The sequence below is a fragment of the Hemiscyllium ocellatum genome, chromosome 21, assembly GCF_020745735.1.
Source record: "Hemiscyllium ocellatum isolate sHemOce1 chromosome 21, sHemOce1.pat.X.cur, whole genome shotgun sequence".
In the NCBI taxonomy this organism is placed as follows: domain Eukaryota; kingdom Metazoa; phylum Chordata; class Chondrichthyes; order Orectolobiformes; family Hemiscylliidae; genus Hemiscyllium; species Hemiscyllium ocellatum.
Genome location: NC_083421.1, coordinates 22,839,616 through 22,849,441, shown reverse-complemented (window position 1 = coordinate 22,849,441; position 9,826 = coordinate 22,839,616).

The following is a 9,826-nucleotide window of genomic DNA, read 5'->3' as shown; positions in this document are numbered from 1 at the left end:
GCTGGAAATTGCTGCTGTGCACAGTCCTCAGAAGATGACACAGCTGGAAATTACTGCTGTGTACAGTCCTCAGAGGATCCCAGAGCTAGAAATTACTGCTATGTACAGTCCTCAGGGGATCACACAGCTAGAAGTTACTGCTGTGTACAGTCCTCAGAGCGTCACACAGCTGGAGATTACTGCTGTGTACAGTCCTCAGGGGATCACACAGCTGGAAATTACTGCTGTGCACAGTCCTCAGAGGGTCACACAGCTAGAAATTACTGCTGTGGACAGTCCTCAGGGGATCACACAGTTAGACGTTACTGCTGTGCACAGTCCTCAGAGGGTCACACAGCTGGAAATTACTGCTGTGTACAGTCTTCAGAGGGTCACACAGCTGGACATTACTGCTGTGTACAGTCCTAGAGGGTCACACAGCTGGAAATTACTGCTGTGTACAGTCCTCAGAGGGTCACACAGCTGGAAATTACTGCTGTGTACAGTCCTCAGAGGATCGCTCAGCTGGAAATTACTGCTGTGTACAGTCCTCAGGGGATCACACAGCTGGAAATTACTACTGTGTACAGTCCTCAGAGGGTCACACAGCTAGAAATTACTGCTGTGTCCAGTCCTCAGAGGGTCACACAGCTGGAAATTACTGCTGTGCACAGTCCATAAGACCATAAGACATAGGAGTGGAAGTAAGGCCATTCGGCCCATCGGGTCCACTCCACCATTCAATCATGGCTGATGGGCATTTCAACTCCACTTACCAGTGTTCTCCCCGTAGCCCTTAATTCCTCGAGACAACAAGAATCTATCAATCTCGGCCTTGAAGACATTTAGTGTCCCGGCCTCCACTGCACTCCGTGGCAATGAATTCCACAGGCCCACCACCCTCTGGCTGAAGAAATGTCTCCGCATTTCTGTTCTGAATTGACCCCCTTTAATTCTAAGGCTGTGTCTACGGGTCCTAGTCTCCTCGCCTAATGGAAACAATTTCCTAGCGTCCACCCTTTCCAAGCCATGTATTATCTTGGACGTCTCTATTACTCTCCCCTTAATCTTCTAAACTCCAATGAATACAATCCCAGGATCCTCAGCCGTTGCTCATATGTTAGACCTGCCATTCCAGGGATCATCCGTGTGAATCTCCGCTGGACACGTTCCAGTGCCAGTATGTCCTTCCTGAGGCGTGAGGACCAAAACTGGACACAGTACTCCAAATGGGGCCTAACCAGAGATTTATAAAGTCTCAGGAGCACATCTCTGCTTTTATATTCCAACCCTCTTGAGATAAGAGACAACATTGCATTCGCTTTCTTAATCACGGACTCAACCTGCATGTTTACCTTTAGAGAATCCTCGACTAGCACTCCCAGATCCCTTTGTACTTTGGCTTTACTCATTTTTTCACCATTTAGAAAGTAGTCAATGCTTTTATTCTTTTTGCCAAAGTGCAAGACCTCGCACTTGCTCACGGTAAAGTCCTCAGAAGAATACACAGCTCGAAGTTACTGCTGTGTACAGTCCTCAGAGAATCCCACAGCTGGAAATTACTGCTGTGTACAGTCCTCAGAGGGTCACACAGCTGGAAATTACTGCTGTGCACAGTCCTCAGAGGGTCACACAGCTGGAAATTACTGCTGTGTACAGTCCTCAGGGGATAACACAGCTCGAAGTTACTGCTGTGTACAGTCCTCAGGGGATCACACAGCTGGAAATTACTGCTGTGTACAGTCCTCAGAGGGTCACACAGCTGGAAATTACTGCTGTGCACAGTCCTCAGAGGGTCACACAGCTGGAAATTACTGCTGTGTACAGTCCTCAGGGGATAACACAGCTAGAAGTTACTGCTGTGTAGAGTCCTCAGAGGGTCACACAGCTGGAAATTACTGCTGTGTACAGTCCTTGGGGGATCACACAGCTGGAAATTACTGCTGTGTACAGTCCTCAGAGGGTCACACAGCTAGAGGTTACTGCTGTGTACAGTCCTCAGAGGGTCACACAGCTGGAAATTACTGCTGTGTACAGTCCTCAGAGGGTCACACAGCTGGAGATTACTGCTGTGTACAGTCCTCAGAGGGTCACACAGCTGGAAATTACTGCTGTGCACAGTCCTCAGAGGGTCACACAGCTGGAAATTACTGCTGTGTACAGTCCTCAGGGGATAACACAGCTCGAAGTTACTGCTGTGTACAGTCCTCAGGGGATCACACAGCTGGAAATTACTGCTGTGTACAGTCCTCAGAGGGTCACACAGCTGGAAATTACTGCTGTGCACAGTCCTCAGAGGGTCACACAGCTGGAAATTACTGCTGTGTACAGTCCTCAGGGGATAACACAGCTAGAAGTTACTGCTGTGTAGAGTCCTCAGAGGGTCACACAGCTGGAAATTACTGCTGTGTACAGTCCTTGGGGGATCACACAGCTGGAAATTACTGCTGTGTACAGTCCTCAGAGGGTCACACAGCTAGAGGTTACTGCTGTGTACAGTCCTCAGAGGGTCACACAGCTGGAAATTACTGCTGTGTACAGTCCTCAGAGGGTCACACAGCTGGAGATTACTGCTGTGCACAGTCCTCAGAGGATCACACAGCTAGAGGTTACTGCTGTGCACAGTCCTCAGGGGATCACACAGTTAGAGGTTACTGCTGTGTACAGTCCTCAGAGGGTCACACAGCTGGAGATTACTGCTGTGCACAGTCCTCAGAGGATCACACAGCTCAAGGTTACTGCTGTGCACAGTCCTCAGGGGATCACACAGTTAGACGTTACTGCTGTGTACAGTCCTCAGAAGGTCACACAGCTGGAAATTACTGCTGTGAACAGTCCTCAGGGGATCATACAGCTGGAAATTACTGCTCTGTACAGTCCTCAGAGGATCCCAGATCTTGAAGTTACTGCTGTGTACAGTCCTCAGAGTGTCACGCAGCTAGAAATTACTGCTGTGTACAGTCCTCAGAGGATCACACAGCTGGAAATTACTGCTGTGTACAGTCCTCAGGGGATCATACAGCTGGAAATTACTGCTGTGCACAGTCCTCAGAGGGTCACACAGCTGGAAATTACTGCTCTGTACAGTCCTCAGAGGATCCCAGATCTTGTAGTTACTGCTGTGTACAGTCCTCAGAGTGTCACACAGCTAGAAGTTACTGCTGTGTACAGTCCTCAGAGGGTCACACCGCTGGAAATTACTGCTGTGCACAGTCCTCAGAAGATCGCACAGCTGGAAATTACTGCTGTGTACAGTCCTCAGGGGATCCCAGAGCTAGGTGTTACTGCTGTGTACAGTCCTCAGAGGGTCACACTGCTGGAAATTACTGCTGTGTACAGTCCTCAGGAGATCATAAAGCTGGAAATTACTGCTGTGCACAGTCCTCAGAAGATGACACATCTGGAAATTACTGCTGTGCACAGTCCTCAGGGGATCACACAGCTGGAAATTACTGCTGTGTACAGTGCTCAGAGGGTCACACAGCTGGAAATTACTACTGTGTACAGTCCTAGAGGGTCACACAGCTAGAGAGTACTGCTGTGTACAGTGCTCACAGGGTCACACAGCTGGAAATTACTGCTCTGTACAGTCCTCAGGGGATAACACAGCTAGAAGTTACTGCTGTGTAGAGTCCTCAGCGGGTCACACAGCTGGAAATTACTGCTGTGTACAGTCCTCGGGGGATCACACAGCTGGAAATTACTGCTGTGTACAGTCCTCAGAGGGTCACACAGCTAGAAGTTACTGCTGTGTAGAGTCCTCAGAGGGTCACACAGCTGGAAATTACTGCTGTGTACAGTCCTCAGAGGGTCACACAGCTGGAGATTACTGCTGTGCACAGTCCTCAGAGGATCACACAGCTAGAGGTTACTGCTGTGCACAGTCCTCAGGGGATCACACAGTTAGATGTTACTGCTGTGTACAGTCCTCAGAGGATCACACAGCTGGAAATTACTGCTGTGTACAGTCCTCAGAGGGTCACACAGCTGGAGATTACTGCTGTGCACAGTCCTCAGAGGATCACACAGCTGGAGGTTACTGCTGTGCACAGTCCTCAGTGGATCACACAGTTAGACGTTACTGCTGTGTACAGTCCTCAGAAGGTCACACAGCTGGAAATTACTGCTGTGTGCAGTCCACGGGGGATCACACAGCTGGAAATTACTGCTGTGTACAGTCCTCAGAGGGTCACATAGCTAGAAGTTACTGCTGTGTACAGTCCTCAGAGGGTCACACAGCTGGAAATTACTACTGTGTACATTCCTCAGGGGATCACACAGCTGGAAATTACTGCTCTGTACAGTCCTCAGGGGATAACACAGCTAGAAGTTACTGCTGTGTAGAGTCCTCAGAGGGTCACACAGCTGGAAATTACTGCTGTGTACAGTCCTCAGAGGGTCACACAGCTGGAGATTACTGCTGTGCACAGTCCTCAGAGGATCACACAGCTAGAGGTTACTGCTGTGCACAGTCCTCAGGGGATCACACAGTTAGATGTTACTGCTGTGTACAGTCCTCAGAGGATCACACAGCTGGAAATTACTGCTGTGTACAGTCCTCAGAGGGTCACACAGCTGGAGATTACTGCTGTGCACAGTCCTCAGAGGATCACACAGCTGGAGGTTACTGCTGTGCACAGTCCTCAGTGGATCACACAGTTAGACGTTACTGCTGTGTAGAGTCCTCAGAGGGTCACACAGCTGGAAATTACTGCTGTGTACAGTCCTCGGGGGATCACACAGCTGGAAATTACTGCTGTGTACAGTCCTCAGTGGGTCACATAGCTAGAAGTTACTGCTGTGTACAGTCCTCAGAGGGTCACACAGCTGGAAATTATTACTGTGTACAGTCCTCAGAGGGTCACACAGCTGGAAATTACCGCTGTGTACAGTCCTCAGGGGATCACACAGCTGGAAATTACTGCTGTGTACAGTCCTCAGAGGGTCACACAGCTGGAAATTACTGCTGTGCACAGTCCATAAGACCATAAGACCATAAGACATAGGAGTGGAAGGAAGGCCATTCAGCCCATCGAGTCCACTCCACCATTCAATCATGGCTGATGGGCATTTCAACTCCACTTACCAGCGTTCTCCCCGTAGCCCTTAATTCCTCGAGACAACAAGAATCTATCAATCTCGGCCTTGAAGACATTTAGCGTCCCGGCCTCCACTGCAATCCGTGGCAATGAATTCCACAGGCCCACCACCCTCTGGCTGAAGAAATGTCTCCGCATTTCTGTTCTGAATTGACCCCCTTTAATTCTAAGGCTGTGTCTATGGGTCCTCGTCTCCTCGCCTAATGGAAACAATTTCCTAGCGTCCACCCTTTCCAAGCCATGTATTATCTTGTACGTCTCTATTACTCTCCCCTTAATCTTCTAAACTCCAATGAATACAATCCCAGGATCCTCAGCCGTTGCTCATATGTTAGACCTGCCATTCCAGGGATCATCCGTGTGAATCTCCGCTGGACACGTTCCAGTGCCAGTATGTCCTTCCTGAGGCGTGAGGACCAAAACTGGACACAGTACTCCAAATGGGGCCTAACCAGAGATTTATAAAGTCTCAGTAGCACATCTCTGCTTTTATATTCCAAACCTCTTGAGATAAGAGACAACATTGCATTCGCTTTCTTAATCACGGACTCAACCTGCATGTTTACCCTAAGAGAATCCTCGACTAGCACTCCCAGATCCCTTTGTACTTTGGCTTTACTAATTTTCTCACCATTTAGAAAGTAGTCAATGCTTTTGTTCTTTTTGCCAAAGTGCAAGCCCTCGCACTTGCTCACTGTAAAGTCCTCAGAGGGTCACACAGCTGGAATTTACTGCTGTGTACAGTCCTCAGAGGGTCACACAGCTGGAAATTACTGCTGTGCACAGTCCTCAGAGGGTCACACAGCTAGAAATTACTACTGTGTACAGTCCTCAGAGGATCACACAGCTGGAAATTACTGCTGTGCACAGTCCTCAGAGGGTCACACAGCTAGAAATTACTACTGTGTACAGTCCTCAGAGGGCCACTCAGCTGGAAATTACTGCTGTGTAGAGTCCTCAGAGGGTCACTCAGCTGGAAATTGCTGCTGTGCACAGTCCTCAGAAGATGACACAGCTGGAAATTACTGCTGTGTACAGTCCTCAGAGGATCCCAGAGCTAGAAATTACTGCTATGTACAGTCCTCAGGGGATCACACAGCTAGAAGTTACTGCTGTGTACAGTCCTCAGAGGGTCACTCAGCTGGAAATTACTGCTGTGTACAGTCCTCAGAGGGTCACACAGCTGGAAATTACTACAGTGTACAGTCCTCAGAGGGTCACACAGCTGGAAATTACCGCTGTGTACAGTCCTCAGGGGATCACACAGCTGGAAATTACTGCTGTGCACAGTCCTCAGAGGGTCACACAGCTAGAAATTACTACTGTGTACAGTCCTCAGAGGATCACACAGCTGGAAATTACTGCTGTGCACAGTCCTCAGAGGGTCACACAGCTAGAAATTACTACTGTGTACAGTCCTCAGAGGGTCACTCAGCTGGAAATTACTGCTGTGTAGAGTCCTCAGAGGGTCACACAGCTGGAAATTACTGCTGTGTGCAGTCCTCAGGGGATCACACAGCTGGAAATTACTGCTGTGCACAGTCCTCAGAGGGTCACACAGCTAGAAATTACTGCTGTGGACAGTCCTCAGGGGATCACACAGTTAGAAGTTACTGCTGTGTACAGTCCTCAGAGGGTCACACAGCTGGAAATTACTGCTGTGTACAGTCTTCAGAGGGTCACACAGCTGGACATTACTGCTGTGTACAGTCCTAGAGGGTCACACGGCTGGAAATTACTGCTGTGTACAGTCCTCAGAGGGTCACACAGCTGGAAATTACTGCTGTGTACAGTCCTAGAGGGTCACACAGCTGGAAATTACTGCTGTGTACAGTCCTCAGAGGGTCACACAGCTGGAAATTACTGCTGTGTACAGTCCTCAGAGGATCGCTCAGCTGGAAATTACTGCTGTGTACAGTCCTCAGGGGATCACACAGCTGGAAATTACTACTGTGTACAGTCCTCAGAGGGTCACACAGCTAGAAATTACTGCTGTGTCCAGTCCTCAGAGGGTCACATAGCTGGAAATTACTACTGTGTACAGTCCTCAGGGGATCACACAGCTGGAAATTACTGCTCTGTACAGTCCTCAGGGGATAACACAGCTAGAAGTTACTGCTGTGTAGAGTCCTCAGAGGGTCACACAGCTGGAAATTACTGCTGTGTACAGTCCTCGGGGGATCACACAGCTGGAAATTACTGCTGTGCACAGTCCTCAGAGGGTCACACAGCTAGAAATTACTACTGTGTACAGTCCTCAGAGGATCACACAGCTGGAAATTACTGCTGTGCACAGTCCTCAGAGGATCACACAGCTGGAAATTACTGCTGTGTACAGTCTTCAGAGGGTCACACAGCTGGACATTACTGCTGTGTACAGTCCTAGAGGGTCACACAGCTGGGAATTACTGCTGTGTACAGTCCTCAGAGGGTCACACAGCTGGAAATTACTGCTGTGTACAGTCCTCAGAGGATCGCTCAGCTGGAAATTACTGCTGTGTACAGTCCTCAGGGGATCACACAGCTGGAAATTACTACTGTGTACAGTCCTCAGGGGATCACACAGCTGGAAATTACTGCTGTGTACAGTCCTCAGAGGGTCACACAGCTAGAAATTACTGCTGTGTCCAGTCCTCAGAGGGTCACACAGCTGGAAATTACTACTGTGTACAGTCCTCAGGGGATCACACGGCTGGAAATTACTGCTCTGTACAGTCCTCAGGGGATAACACAGCTAGAAGTTACTGCTGTGTAGAGTCCTCAGAGGGTCACACAGCTGGAAATTACTGCTGTGTACAGTCCTCAGAGGGTCACATAGCTAGAATTTACTGCTGTGTACAGTCCTCAGAGGGTCACACAGCTGGAAATTACTACTGTGTACAGTCCTCAGAGGGTCACACAGCTGGAAATTACCGCTGTGTACAGTCCTCAGGGGATCACACAGCTGGAAATTACTGCTGTGTACAGTCCTCAGAGGGTCACACAGCTGGAAATTACTGCTGTGCACAGTCCATAAGACCATAAGACATAGGAGTGGAAGGAAGGCCATTCAGCCCATCGAGTCCACTCCACCATTCAATCATGGCTGATGGGCATTTCAACTCCACTTACCAGCGTTCTCCCCGTAGCCCTTAATTCCTCGAGACAACAAGAATCTATCAATCTCGGCCTTGAAGACATTTAGCGTCCCGGCCTCCACTGCACTCCGTGGCAATGAATTCCACAGGCCCACCACCCTCTGGCTGAAGAAATGTCTCCGCATTTCTGTTCTGAATTGACCCCCTTTAATTCTAAGGCTGTGTCTATGGGTCCTAGTCTCCTCGCCTAATGGAAACAATTTCCTAGCGTCCACCCTTTCCAAGCCATGTATTATCTTGTACGTCTCTATTACTCTCCCCTTAATCTTCTAAACTCCAATGAATACAATCCCAGGATCCTCAGCCGTTGCTCATATGTTAGACCTGCCATTCCAGGGATCATCCGTGTGAATCTCCGCTGGACACGTTCCAGTGCCAGTATGTCCTTCCTGAGGCGTGAGGACCAAAACTGGACACAGTACTCCAAATGGGGCCTAACCAGAGATTTATAAAGTCTCAGTAGCACATCTCTGCTTTTATATTCCAAACCTCTTGAGATAAGAGACAACATTGCATTCGCTTTCTTAATCACGGACTCAACCTGCATGTTTACCTTTAGAGAATCCTCGACTAGCACTCCCAGATCCCTTTGTACTTTGGCTTTACTAATTTTCTCACCATTTAGAAAGTAGTCAATGCTTTTATTCTTTTTGCCAAAGTGCAAGCCCTCGCACTTGCTCACTGTAAAGTCCTCAGAGGGTCACACAGCTGGAATTTACTGCTGTGTACAGTCCTCAGAGGGTCACACAGCTAGAAATTACTACTGTGTACAGTCCTCAGAGGATCACACAGCTGGAAATTACTGCTGTGCACAGTCCTCAGAGGGTCACTCAGCTGGAAATTACTGCTGTGTAGAGTCCTCAGAGGGTCACTCAGCTGGAAATTGCTGCTGTGCACAGTCCTCAGAAGATGACACAGCTGGAAATTACTGCTGTGTACAGTCCTCAGAGGATCCCAGAGCTAGAAATTACTGCTATGTACAGTCCTCAGGGGATCACACAGCTAGAAGTTACTGCTGTGTACAGTCCTCAGAGCGTCACACAGCTGGAAATTACTGCTGTGTACAGTCCTCGGGGGATCACACAGCTGGAAATTACTGCTGTGCACAGTCCTCAGAGGGTCACACAGCTAGAAATTACTGCTGTGGACAGTCCTCAGGGGATCACACAGTTAGAAGTTACTGCTGTGTACAGTCCTCAGAGGGTCACACAGCTGGAAATTACTGCTGTGTACAGTCTTCAGAGGGTCACACAGCTGGACATTACTGCTGTGTACAGTCCTAGAGGGTCACACAGCTGGAAATTACTGCTGTGTACAGTCCTCAGAGGGTCACACAGCTGGAAATTACTGCTGTGTAGAGTCCTCAGAGGATCGCTCAGCTGGAAATTACTACTGTGTACAGTCCTCAGGGGATCACACAGCTGGAAATTACTACTCTGTACAGTCCTCAGGGGATCACACAGCTGGAAATTACTGCTGTGTACAGTCCTCAGAGGGTCACACAGCTAGAAATTACTGCTGTGTCCAGTCCTCAGAGGGTCACATAGCTGGAAATTACTACTGTGTACAGTCCTCAGGGGATCACACAGCTGGAAATTACTGCTCTGTACA